The 15000-nt window shown below is 33.9% G+C and overlaps 1 protein-coding gene and 1 long non-coding RNA gene across 6 annotated transcripts in view; both read left to right on the forward strand.

Annotated features, from left to right (window-relative positions):
- LOC149133141 (uncharacterized) overlaps positions 1-66 on the forward strand; it is a 2789-nt gene extending 2723 nt beyond the window's left edge. The window contains exon 2 of the long non-coding RNA XR_016243903.1: positions 1-66. This exon is cut by the window's left edge and continues 791 nt beyond it. This is a non-coding gene — a long non-coding RNA (uncharacterized LOC149133141).
- Positions 1-15000, forward strand: part of LOC106881655 (uncharacterized) — a 261665-nt gene that overhangs the window by 68193 nt on the left and 178472 nt on the right. The gene's annotated exons all lie outside the window — the stretch shown is intronic.

Genomic DNA, 15000 nt, shown 5'->3' on the forward strand with positions numbered 1-15000 from the left:
CACGTGTGTGTGTGTGTTTCTCTGTATAAAGGCAGACACATAAATTCATATTATTATACATATAAATATGTATGTACATATACACACAGATCCCTCTCCATGTATGTACGTACGTACGTATATACGCATGTATGTATGTATAGAAACACATAAATATATATATACACACACACACACAGTCGCTTATACTGTATGGAAAATACGACTATGATTTTATTTAATGTGTGTGTGTGTGTGGTTTATACTTAATTATAATAACAGTTTTGCTTTATTCTGATGGGTGACTCTATACTTTTGTAGGTTACGAAATATATGTTGTTGATAGTTTAGCTGGCCGAAACTTTGAGGTCACTATCATCAGCCTGCAGTGCATTAGAGCTAATTTTGACTTTGTGTAATCCCTGTTGAGTTAAAATCCTGTTTGGGTGAATGGGATTGGGTGGGGGTGTTTATTAATAGTTTTCATGATTGGTTGTTATGGGAAGATGTGTGGGAAGAACTTGAATTGATTAAATTTGGATCTATGTCATTGTTTAGAATTCATTCATGCGCGTAGAACTCCGTGTACAAGCCTGTAGTTGTTTCTCCTTTGTTGGGTGGACACAACGTGTGACAGTATGTCTGTTGCTTTTGGTATTTGGTTTATTCATTTTGCTTTAGCAATATACAGGCCAAAATAACAAAACCAAGTATTTAAGCCCTCAATAAGTGGATGTGTCAACTTTAGTGTTTCAAAAGGATGTAGACATATGGTAAGTTTAGTCTGTTTGTTTCTTTTCTTCTGGTTGTTATTTAGGATATTTATTGTTTCCATTCGTAAGGTTGGGGTTATTACTCATGCAGGTCATGGCTGTGATGCTGGTATTACAAGAGTGTTTATATTCATGTGTCCGAATGGAAGCACAAATATGATTAAAACGATAGATAAAGGAAAAGTTTTTTTTTTTCCGTTTGATGCATACAAGTAGGCATTTTTTGTATGTGTATGAAGCCTTATGTAGTTTTGTTACAAAATCTGTTCTGAGAATTTTAGTAAGAGATAAATAATTTCTAGAGTGCTTCTTTCATGTAAAATGTGAAGCTGTGAGGTGTTTTCCATTTTATAGTGTAGTAGGATCGGGGAAAGTTACGTAGATATTAAGAAGTTTAGCTGGAGGTTTTAGTGCTTCGAAGAATTTAAGCCTGCATGAAGGAACTAGTTCGGAGTTTCTGTTTAGAATTTGATCCATGAATGATAGAATATGATATGATTTGCTAGAATTTATCATCTTGGAACAGTTGTGCGTGTGAAAGTATTTTCCTCTTGATGTTAAACACGTGTTTTACGAATTTATTTCCTTTATATGTTTGGATAGTGACGTATCATTTTTTTCCGTTTGAGTTGCGAAAAGTGTGCGTGAGTTGATGGTATCATGTCTTGGACTGGTTTGCTGTATATCCCATGTATGTAGATATTGTAGTTGGTGCATTTCTGTTGTTACCGTTGTGATATATAGGATATTTCTTGAGACACGTTACTTCTAAAGTAGAGAATGAAGGTATAACTGTACAGGTGTGTATTTTTGTGTTTATATATATATACATATATTCATATATATGTATGTATATGTTTGTATATACACCAACACATATACATCAATTTACATATGCTCTCAAATTCCAGTAAATTAAACTTTTTCCGTGTCTGAGACTAATTCAATAAAGTGTATGCATATTTGTTAATATGCAGGTACGCTCGCATTCCTACTCAGATACATACAAACCAAACAAACATAGGCTTGCTCTCAGACACGGAAAAGTATATTTAACTGGAATTTGATATCATCAATTGGTATAAATGCATGTGTAGATTAATATATGTGTGTGGGTGTTCTGGACGTGAGAGAGAGAGAGAGACACTGTGTGTAGAATTTGTGTAGATATACGTATATTTGTTTGTTACTAGGCTTGTCTTTATGCATACATAAATAAGTGTACATTTGTGTGCATACATGGCATGATATGTGAACCTAGACGTATGCTTGACGTCAAAATATGAGCATTAGCAAATATTACACAGTGAACCACTGCAATGATTTACATATTTCACAGGCACATAAATAAGTTTTGATTATGACTTCCATAAATCGGTATGGTTATCATTTTCTGTGAAGCCTAACTGATCGAGAGTAGGAGACACAGTTAATTATATAACCAAGTTTCCAAATCATTCCACATGTCTACACTTACGAACAGAAGCACATCTACATGTACACATAATGTATATACATGTGTGTGTGTGTGTGTATATATATATATATATATATATATATATATATATAATGTACATATCTTTATTCATATATTTATATGTATATATATACATGTATGTATGTTTATATTTATATCTATACATATATATGTAAATATAATAATTTATATAAGGGCATTAACTATATAGTAATGCCTCACGCTTAGGGGGACTAAAAAGTCAAAGACTAACAAAAATGTTTTTGACTTTTTTAGTCCCTCTAAGCGTGAGGCATTACTATATAGTTAATGCCCTTACATAAATTATTATATATATTTATGAAAAAAAAACGATGTTTTTTTTTCCTTATGGGTTTTTTTCACGCTGACTACTTCATAAATTCTTATAAAGATGTTATCCTATATTATATTATATATATATATATGTAAATATATATATATATATATATATATACATATATATATATATATATATATCTTTTACTTGTTTCAGTCATTTGACTGCGGCCATGCTGGAGCACTACCTTTAGTCGAGCATATCGACCCCAGGACTTATTATTCTTTGGAAGCCTAGTACTTATTCTATTCGGTCTCTTTTTGCCGATCCGCTAAGTTACGGGGACCTAAACATACCAGCATCGGTTGTCAAGCAATGTTGGGGGGACAAACACACACACACACACACACACACACACACACACACATATATATACACGACGGGCTTCTTTATATATATATATATATATATATACGACGGGCTTCTTTATATGTGTATATATATATATATATATATATACATACCCCCTCTCGTTCTTCCTCTTTACTACTACGTATCTCTTTTTCCCCCTCTCTTTCTCTTTTCCCCTGTTGCTAACCTATTCTTCTACTTCCTCGCTTTGTTTCTCCCTCTACCACTCTCTCTACCGGCATGGTCACATGCTTCCGGTCAATAATCCTTTCCTTCCTTGGCTTTCGCCAAGCAACGCACGCACCACTTTGTCCCTCTCAAGTTCGTGCCTCATCGCGTTCATACACACACAATTTTTCTCGTCTGGCCGTAAAGCCTTTTCTGTTTGTTTTCCTGTCTTGTTTTTTGTCCGCCACTACATTCCTCCATGGCTAGATTTAATTTGCCTATACAAATTTAATCTGCGATCCATGGGACGAGCCGTTTTAACGATGCGTCCTGCCCAAGCTCGTCGAAACGCCGGTGTTAAAACGTGGGTAGCTGATGAAGTAGAATGTTCTCTATGTGGCTCGTGCGTTCTCGTCTACGTTTGTTTGCAATGTCCTGTACCCAGATATGCACCTATACATACAGGTGGATGTCGGTATGCACATACGTGTACGTATATATGCATATACTCATTTACTATTTGTATATATATATATATATATATATGCACACATACATATACACGTATTTTAATGTGAATTAGTTTTACTGTTGAAAAAGACAATTTATTCTGCAGAATAATCGTCATAGTAAAGCGGTTTTAGATGATGGACGAATGGATGTTCGAAATAGTTTGTGTAAACAGTGATTAAAATATCGAAACTCGCTTAAATTCTCCTATCGACCTCATATATACGCGAGAATGTTCATTAGCATCCAGCATATGTATGTTTGTGCAGGCAACATCTTTATATGGATTTTTCTGGACATAGCTGAGAAAGCATGATGAAGAGAGATCACTGATTTATACAGATCTTGATCTGTAGTAGAAGAGTACTAGGGAAATAGCGTTAACTTCGTAACTCTATAATTCTATTATTACAACAGGAAGTGAAAAGGTTGTCAGATATTGTGAACCTGTTCTTTGATACATTTATGCCATAACATTTACACCTTTAGTTATAGATATCTAGTTAGTATGTTTCCGTTGCTTACATACATGTTTGCTTGCCACAGATCGATGTCAGTATGAATAGCAGTAATGTATGGTTATAATTAATTCTATGATTTCCTTGAGGAACTCTTACCATTCAATCAGTTATACGATTAGTTGCCTAGAGAACTATCGCTACTTCTGCTGTTAATGAATGTCATTATACGCACGTGTGAGTTGAAGCGTATTTCCGAATGTTTAATCGATGCCATGTTTGTTATGTGGCTAGTTTGTGTAGTAGTTTACTCGCTTGTGCGTGTGTATTTGCGTATGTATTGGTATTTGCGTACCTATACAGAGAGAGAGAGAGAGAGAGAGAGTGTGTGTGTGTGTATAAGTATACACGATATCTATATACTTGTCTGTCTGTCTGTCTATATATATATATATATATATATATATATATATATATATATATATATATATATATATATATATATATATATATGTGTGTGTGCGTGTTCACATACAGGTTGTGCTTTCGTTCTCTTGTAAGTAATCGTAATTTTAAACTATGAATATATTTATTTATTATCTCTCACTTCCGAATTCTCTTTGTGAAAGTGGCATTAAACAATTTCATTTTGACTGTATTATTCCACTAAAGTCACATCTAATTTTAGTTTGCACTATGGTGAAAATATAAATGTTATTCAAATATTTGATGAGTGTAATATCCAACATGTATTCCAATTTAGACAGTCTAGCTATAATAAGTCATAAAGAAATAATTTGCATTAATTTTAAAGAATATATTTAGAGCTAAACATTTTTTAAAGCAGATGAATGGAATGAAAATATTTCATCGGTGGACAGAGAAGAAATATAAACGTACTCATAAGAACATTATTTATAAATTATAATTTCATTGAAAAGGAAGTTACTCAACATCTGGGAAAGAATATGTAACGTATAACATTTCTTTGATGCTGTGAACTAAATCCTATTTCTCAGGAAACTTTGCGGTGCGGCTCTCAAAGGCGGAATTATTTATCATTTCCATAGATTCCGTTGAGGTTGTAACTTATTTACAATCATTAGATTAAAGTGGACATTGTTCAGATAGTCGCAGGCATGGCTAAGTAGCTTGTTCCTCAAACCCATGGTTACAGGTTCTGCAAATTCACCAGGTGTCTTCTACTATAGCCTCGCAGCGAGCAAATTTTTCGAGTAGATTTCGTAAACGTAAATTGAAAGAAGCCTGTCATATATATATATATATATATATATATATATATATATATATGTGTGTGTGTGTGTCGTATATAAGAATCCCGTCAGGCCTAATTCCAGGCCAAAGCTCAACACAGGATCTCTTGGTGACACCCTCACCCAGGGCAACCACCTGAAGGTATTTTCAGAGCGTAACATACACAACTCCCTGGTTTACTGCAATCTCAGTCTCCAACCAAAAATGATGCATAATACACAGCGCTGCACTAAGGTTTTTTTCAGAGGAGGAGGAAAATGACAGAAGACTGGTTTGAAGCAAGTGTGAAAGAGCACTATACGCCAATTGAGGAGAGACGCACTGCCATAGAAAGCACAATCAACTCACCAGGGCCACGCAGCAAGCATTCAGATCAGCAAAAGGTGTAACATGCAGAATACATCAAGATGCTGTGGAAATTACTCCATTTTACAACCATGTGAAGGCATCCAACTGTCGTTTGCAGCATTCGCGGAATGTATGAGAGTATTAAGAAAGCCATTGACTCAGCTCAGTACAGGATCGATTCATTGAAATCCAGAACAGGGGAGTCATCAAGACTAAAAAGGAAGCAGCTGGTGAGATGGGTTGAACATTAGTCCGAACTCTACGCCAAGGAAAACACTTCGTACAACGCACGGGACACCGTGAAAAGCCTACCTGTTATGGAGGGGGCTGGACATACTGCAAAACGTTGAAGAACTGAGGAGAGCAGTTGGTGGTTTGTTCACTGGAAATGCACCAGGTTCGCACAGTATTCCATCGTAGAACATCAGGTGTACTAGGAGAGTTCTACTTAGCCACTTTCCGAAGCTACTGTGTCAGTGCTGGGACGAGGGAGCAGTCCAGCAACACATGGGGGACAGTAGCATTGTCACCTTATATAAGAACAGAGGAGCCAGAAGCAACAGCTTTAATTACCGAAGCACCATGCTGTGTTAAGCATCATCGGGGAGGTCTTTGCCTGCGTAATCCTAAATGCATTACAGAAAATCGGCAAGAGTGTATACCATGAATCTCAGTATGCTTTCCTGTTAGAACATCAATCATCTATATGATTTTTTCTCTTCGACAGCTACAAGAGTAGTACAGAGAGCAAAGGCTTTATTCATTACCTTAATCGATCTCACAAAGGCTATTGATCTAGTTAATAGAGACGGCCTGTTTAAAATCTTTGCCAAGATTGGCTGTCCTCCAATCCAATCGTTACACGCTAATATAAAAGGCGTCGTTCAATTTGATGACTCTTGTTCGGAAGCATTCAACTTATGTAGCAGCGTGAAGCATGGATGTGTACTTGCTCCACCCTGTTTGGTATGTGCTTAGCAGTCATGCTGATACACGCATTGGGAACATCAACTGATAATGTTTACCTTCTCACCAGATCAGACAGTAAAATTTTTAGTCTGTCCAGGCTGAAAGCAAAATCCAGGGTTCGTCAGGTTCTCATCAGAGAAATGCTGTTTGCGTGCAACGTAGCATTGACAGCGCACTCTGAGGATCACATGCAGCACCTCGTGGATAACTCTCAAAAATCCGTCAGTAGTACCCTCCCCCACTTGATAGGTATGTACCACTAATTACTATAACTATTCTAATTGTATAACTAAATTTTTCAGTCGGTCGAAAACTGCTTTTAGAGGGAGAGCATGTAACATCAATTGCTCTATCTTTATTTTCTCATTTTCTCTTGCTTTTTTTTTCTTTATTTTTCCTTCTGGTAAAGTCCCACTGCCCAAAATAGCGCGAACAGAAACAGTTGTTAAATGAGATACTGTCTTTTTCGTAATCACTAAATAATATTTGATGTTTATCAATTTTATGCCATTTTCTTATTTTAACTTGTATATATATCTATGTAAGTATATATATATATATATATATATATATATATATATAAAATTTCTGTGTGTGTGTTTATGTATATTTATATGTATATATTTGGAGTGTTTTCAGGTGCGACGTAATGTCTCTTTGCATGCATTTGTGTGAGCTAATTCGTGTCTTAAATTAATACTATCGTGTTAACTACTTAATATAGTCTAGTAGAGAACGGCGACATCAAAGTGATTTCTAACTTTTACTAGAAGCTGTAGCTGTGTTTTTCGTATACTTCATTCCTTTTATTATTTTATCTAGTTAAATATAATTAAACTCTTTAAATTCAATTATATATATATGAATATATCAGCAATTTTATGAATATTTATGATGGTGCATAATTGCACATATATCAGTATATACCGCTGTGTGCGCGCCATATTTCTCTTTATTCACTTGAAATTTGCATATAATATGTAGGTTATTGGGGAGTTTATTTGCTTTGTTTAGCTGCAATGTTTTTTTGCCGCATTAATAACATTAATAGTGTCATGTGTAAGGCAGCGAGTTGAGAAAATCGTTTGCACGCCGGGCAACATGCTTAGCAACATGTCGTAGGTCTTAACGTTTTTAGATGAAATTATCTCGAGGTCGAACTTCCTGTATTCGTCCCGTTCGGGGACGATTAAACATTATCACTTGAACTTTAGGATCGATGTAATCGACTTATCTCCTCCTCAAAATTGCTGGACTTGTGCCAAAATATGAAACCAATAAAATATGATTGTCTGTTAAACTATTTCGATTTATATTATTTCTTAGTAGTATACCAACCAAATCCATACAAAGTTAGTCATCGCATCAATTATTACATATTCTAGCTGTGCTATATGTCAATCTATTAATACATATTAGTTTGTGTATGTTTACCATTTATATTTACGTTGTTACGTGTCGCATCTGCTACCATTAATACCACATCTTCATAATTCCTAAAAGACTTATGCAGAGTAATTCAGTAAAATGTGCTTCCAATAAGAGCTAAAGAGATGGACAATTGACAGAAAGTTAAATCCTGTACATAAATTATTTTAATTATCTTCAGCTTCAACTGATTACCCCTGTTTCCTGAAACGTTTAACTGCTTGTATGCATAAATACTTAAAAGATGAAATCCTTAATTTATCCATTACTATAAACATTAATTGTTCTTATTATAACAGTACTATTAATCGATGTACTTTAAATTTCACTTACAATTTACACGACTCTGCTAAAAAAATTTGTACCACAGAGGGCTTAAACTCATATCAGATTGATTATTGATTTCTGGTCTTTGTTTTTTTTTTTTGCGAACGATACTTCCCAAGTGATCTCAATTAAATTTATGTTACTTGAAACATTATTTACAATGGGATTGTCATAGTAATCCCCACCCCCGCGCACGCACACAGAAACACGCAAACACAGATATGTATAATAAAAGAAAGGCTTGACAATTTGATACAATGTGTGCGATATTCCAAATGTACCAGATTTTTCAGTCTGCCGATAGCATGTTTCACGAAGACTTTCTACTATGTATGAATTTTTGGCTCTTTTTAAACAAAATATCCACCTCCATACATTTACTTACTGAAGGGTATTGATGTGCTCCACGACTTGAATTATAAACCTTTCTATACAGTATGCACATACATACATGCATAGATACATATCTAGGTTAGAAACCAGTTCTTTCTCTATCGACAAGAAATCTTGAAATAAGCTGAATAATGATATACATAAATACATACATACATACCCTGCTACTGATGTTGAAATTCTAATGAAGGAGCCTTGGGTCTACGTTAGAAAGCGGCTCTTTCTCTATTGGCAAGAAATCTTGAAATAAAACTGAATGATGACTTACATACATACATACTTATTCTTTCTACAATTTTTAACCTTCTTCAGTCATTTGACTGCGGCCTTGCTGGAGCAGTGCCTTAAAGTGTTTTGGTTGAAGAAATCGACCCCAGGATTTACTCTTTGTAAGACTAATACTTATTGTGTCGGTCTCTTTGGCCGAAACACTAGGTTAGGGGGATATAAACATACCAGCTTCGATTGTCAAACGTTGGGGAGGAAAACACGACTGACACACGCGCACATAGCTACACACACATACACTCACGCAAATGCAAACAAATATATATAGATATATATGCATCGGCTTCTTTCAGTTTCCGTCTATCAAATCTACTCGCAAAGCTTTAGTCGTTTCGAAGCTATAGTAGAAGACACGTGCCCAAGGCGCCACGCAGTGGGACTATATCCTGAACCATATGGTTGGGAAGCAAGCTTCTTACCACACGGTCAAGCCTGTGCATATATATATATATATATATGTATACATATCTCTCTCTCTCTATATATATATATATATATATATATATATATATATATATATATATACATAAATACATACATGTATAGATGTGTGTGTGTATATATATATATATATATATACATACATACATAAATACATACATGTATAGATGTGTGTGTGTATATACATATATATACATATATGTATATATAAATGAATATACATATGTCTATATGTATACACACACGCACACATATGTGTGTGTGTCTACGTACATATAGTATACATGCACACAGGCATTTACATACATGTACTCACATGCGAGAAAAAACATTCCTGCATTTAGGGATGATAAACAGTCATTCAATTAGTTTCACGTATTTTTTACATTTAACTATGTAGTATTTAATATATCAAAAGTTAATATACTTTCTTTTTATGAGTAAAGCATTCGTCCAAACACCAGTTTTATTTAAGACCAACTGTCCGACAGAGCGAGTGGTATAATTCTTGTGTGTAAGGTCAATATTATTACCTAGTTATAAAATGAAGAATGCACAATTTGATTTTACAACGCTATAATAACTCTACCGTCACAAAATTGTTGTGATATTGAATTCAGTTTGTCAGTTTAGCCTGACATAATGTAATATAATCGAATATTATATCTCATTCAATGAATGCTACTCATACCTAAATTTTGAAGCCGCGGAATGCAGGCTGAAAATATATGCAACTCTTCACGGTTTGGTTATTCCACATATTTTAAAGTTAATATTGATTTTCTTAACCCACGCCAGATTACATTTCAGAAAGTATCTAACCGAATTCTTAATTCAATTGTCCTGTACAAAGCTGGAAAATTCACATTTCCTCGTGGCAGAGTTAATCTACTCTAGTAGACATTTTAGAGACTTCTAAAGGACGAAAGGCAACATTTGAACACAGGAAAAAAAATCCCAGGTACGCCTGTCAAACAGTGTTGCTATTTCACGAGCGTCTTAATGAGATTCAGTTATTCCACAAAACCGGGTTGTGATGTGGATGTAAACAGTGGAATATCACAAAATGTAGGGTGTGATTACTTTTAGTTAAAAAAATATCGACATCAACCTTTATTATTTAAGAGACTCAATAAAATATATACCCCGTCCATTATTTGTGGTACTTTTTTCAAAACATTGGATACATTCCTAACAAATTCCTCTTCTTGTTGCACTCTCACACGCATTTAGTATTTCATAGATAGCGCATCTGGTTGCAACTTAAGTTTGTATATTCAGTAGTGTTAATCGACATGCTAATATGGAACCGCGTTGGTGTTTGAAAGCTCAATTAAATAGAAATTGATTAATGCAGTGTATTAGCTTAATATGTAGAGACTTGCCGAAATCTGTGATTTCCGTCCAACAAGTCTTTTGTCTTCATTAATAAGAGTTTGATTTTAGGTTAATTAGATAATTCTTTCTCATTGCTCTGCTCAGTGAATTTAACTCAACTTAATGAGTCATATGAAATCTGATGGTATTTAAATGTTATAAGGTCATTGAAATCTTATACTGTTCGAATGCAAACGGTTACGTTTAGCCCCCACGAAATTTCTAGTATTGGAAATCCTTCCTTTCTTAAAAAGAGCTGAAAATATGGAAGAGAATATACGGCGTTATCAAAGCTGGAGTGAATTCTTTTCAGAGACATATGGGATCTCATTTGTATCTTCTAAAATCAGAAGTAGTTTATAGCTTATCATGTAAACGAATATTTCGTGAGAAATTATGTGTTTGGCCAATCAACAAAGTCTGCAGATTAGGTAATCTACTATTTCTTCAGTTAACACTTAAACCATCATTTTTGTATTATGAAGTGCTCATAGGCGAGACTTAAAGGACATAAATCATTTTCATAGTTTAGCATTTTTACTCAACTCAAAGAATCTTGCGTATTTATTATTTTTTTTTTTGAAACTTAGACTGAATTAGCAAACAAATTATTAATAATAAGGAGGTGCAAATGAAACCTGAAATGTAAGACAGATTGGTGATTTAATTGCAGTTATTTTATCAATACTGATTGGAGACATTTTTTAATGAGGATGGGATTAGAACCGATTTCAAGAGACCTGTATAATCTATGGTTAATGATAATACAATATATGTTCAGTATGTAATTTTGATTTCTCATTTTGGCACAAATCCAAATCAATGGTTGTTTATTTGATATATAATCAATATAATGAGCACTAGTGGATGTTTTCTTCTGAATTTTCTATTCACAGACAGATGAAAGTAAAATCAATCTAAACAAATCTAAAATAAAACAGCAAAAAAAATCTGAAGAATTTCATACGCAGCACTATTGATTCTACGACATTTGTCACAGTAATAAACATTGATTTCTAATATCATTGCACTATTACAATTTTACTGGTGTAAGAACTGTAAGTGCAATCGAATCCCGGCACATAACTGTTACTTAGTTTCTTGACCCAAAGAGGCGAAAGCCAGATTTGTATCGATAATTTAAATGCGGGGATGAATGGAGAATGTTAAGAGTGTAAACAGACGAGAGGTTGGAAATAAACAACTAAATTATACCAATTAACGGAAGATTCGGGTCGATATGAAAGAAACAGTCATTTTACAGTCTATATTGCAATCGTAAACAAAATCGTGAACTCACAGTGCATCTGGGTATGGATATACAATGCAGTTTACTGAAGTTACGATTCCATGGGAAGGAAATATACATTGTATGGAGTGCACAGATAAAAGTCACAAAAAAAAATATCCACTTGAAAAAATTACGAAGGTCGTTGGTTTTTTGTTAAATGGGATGAGTTTTATAACAGATTCTTGGCTGTATTTATAATATAAGTGTATTTCTTATTTATAGTGACATATTTAAATTAGTAATATTTAAGAAATATATTATAATTTTAAAGCGTTTCAATTATGAACCACCGGACATGCAGGGAGGGGTTTTGTAAAAAGGTTATGAATGTATGTTTAGTTTATTTTTTGTTAAATTTGAATAATTAATTATGAATTATTATAAATTATTTTTAAGTTAATCATGATTCATTGCTTAGGTTTTAGGATTTTAAAAATGTATTGTGATATTTATTTATATATTCATGGTTTGGTAATAATTTGTCTTATCTGACGTTAATCAGGTTATGCCGTCAATAAGTTATTATTAAATATAGCTAATTATGCGGAAAGGAAAGAGAAACATTACACAGATATTATTACAGGGGGTGTATTATGTGATTGCTGAATTTTAACAATTACCACATGAAACTTTAATTATATAAATACAGGTAAGATTAATTCTCTGTCTAGCAATTTTATGTTATTAACTGAATAATTGGACAGTTGTATTTAATGATAAAGGTATTTAATGCGACGAGTGTTACAAGGACTTGATAAGTTTTTAACTCTCGCGACTCTTGTTAATAATAATTAGTAGTAATTTTATTGTCGCACTATATTCTTGTTTGATTATCATAATCACATTTTATATTCCATATGAGATTTAATTGAATGTTGTCCTGTTAGGTCATTATTTAAGAACATAATGTTGCTATAGCATTGAATTTGGTAGCAAGTGAATGTTTAATTGTATAAATGCAATGCATTTCTTCAGAAGAGGGAATTATTGATGTGAGATAACTAAACTAATTACTTATAGATACGATAGAACCTGATTTCTACTTCCTTCTTATTCGCTGCTGTATTGGTTTCCACACGAACCTTATACGTTGATAATTTAATATATTTACTACACAATGTCTTGATTCATTCCAACATGTCGTCGTCAATACTCAAAACAAAATAACAGTTGTATCAGATTTTTGAAGCTGACAATTTCATCAGGAACACATAGTATGTGTGTGTGTGTGGGGGGGGGGGTGTCAAAATAAAACGTATGACAAATAATACAAGGAAATAACAGGGCTTTGTACTGTCTGTCAAGTCACAACAGTACTTCAGATACACATTACTTTACGCAATATGCGTGCTGTTCCAAGCAATGCCGAATTTTGCAATACAGCTATATTGTAGGGTATCTCTGAAGTTTCTGAACTCAATGCTCAGATGACAATAGGGATATCATTTCTATTTGAGTCTCAGTTTCCATGTCTCCATAATTTTCGACCTTTTCTCCTTTTTTTCATGATGATACATTGATCCTCTGCCATTGCCATGTCCATTATTAGATACTCTTGTTTGCCCCTCTTAAAGGAAACTATGTCCAGCATTCAGTGCTCTAACGCCTTGTTTGTCTGGAAGTCAAAGTGCCAGAGAGTTCCTTTGCCTTTCCTTTTTCGTACATTACGTTTTCTGGTGTATGATGGTAGCAATCGTCCATTACCTCGTATTCATACATCTGGCATGGTAGCCTGTGAATTTTTTACGCCACATTGCCGTCTTTGCGCTTGTACTCTTTCTGCACAAGACATTCACAAGCACTATCAAAGTGAGTCACACTTTTGACCCTCTTCTCACACATTCTGCAGCAGAGATTCGTTGTGTAGGTGTGCTATATATCTCTTTTGACTGAGTTAGTGTTCAATGCCTGATCCTGGGCAGTGACTATTAATCTTTCAGTATTTTTCTTTTTTGGTCTCCCTTGCTGACCTACCTTCTTGATACTTCCTACCCTTTTAAATTCTTAGTTTCATGGTAGAACTGACCATTTAATTTCATGCGGAATAGAGTCTCTCATCTCTATCATTATTATTATTAAGATTTATATCTGTTATGGTGAATTACTTGAGATTGTCTCAGCTATTTTAACAGATATATGCACAACCACATACGCGTACGTACGCACACACACACCTCTCTCTCTTTCTGTCTGTCTCTCTCTCTCTCTCTCTATACATATATATATATATATATATATATTGTGTGTGTGTGTGTGTGTGTGTGTGTATGTATTTATAAATCTTGTTTCCATGCAGTTCATTCTCTATGCAAATTAACCTTATTCACGGGTGGCTTTATTCATAAGTATCTACGTAATCACTGATTACAAACACAGCAGACAGACAAACACACCAAAGATACACATACACACGCTCGACACACACAATACAAACAAAACACACACAACCACACACATATATGCAGCCATTTAAAAATATCCGTATGCAAACATGTATATATATATATATATACATATATTACTCTGCATGCATACAGTTCAGTGTATGCTTGTGTGTGTGTGTGTGTGTGTGTAATACAAACTAAAATATTATAGATTAGACTGTTTCCTACGCATACCTAATAATGCATACCAATCATCAGTAAATATATATGTGCGTATGCGTTTGTACATCCATACATATATACACACGCGTATATATAAATTTGCTTATATGCATATGGATATTATATTTTGTATGTATGTAAGGGTATTGATATATAGTATATGTAAATATTTGATATTTTACG

This window comes from Octopus bimaculoides, chromosome 12 (assembly GCF_046866305.1).
Source record: "Octopus bimaculoides isolate indiv1 chromosome 12, ASM4686630v1, whole genome shotgun sequence".
NCBI classification, from domain to species: domain Eukaryota; kingdom Metazoa; phylum Mollusca; class Cephalopoda; order Octopoda; family Octopodidae; genus Octopus; species Octopus bimaculoides.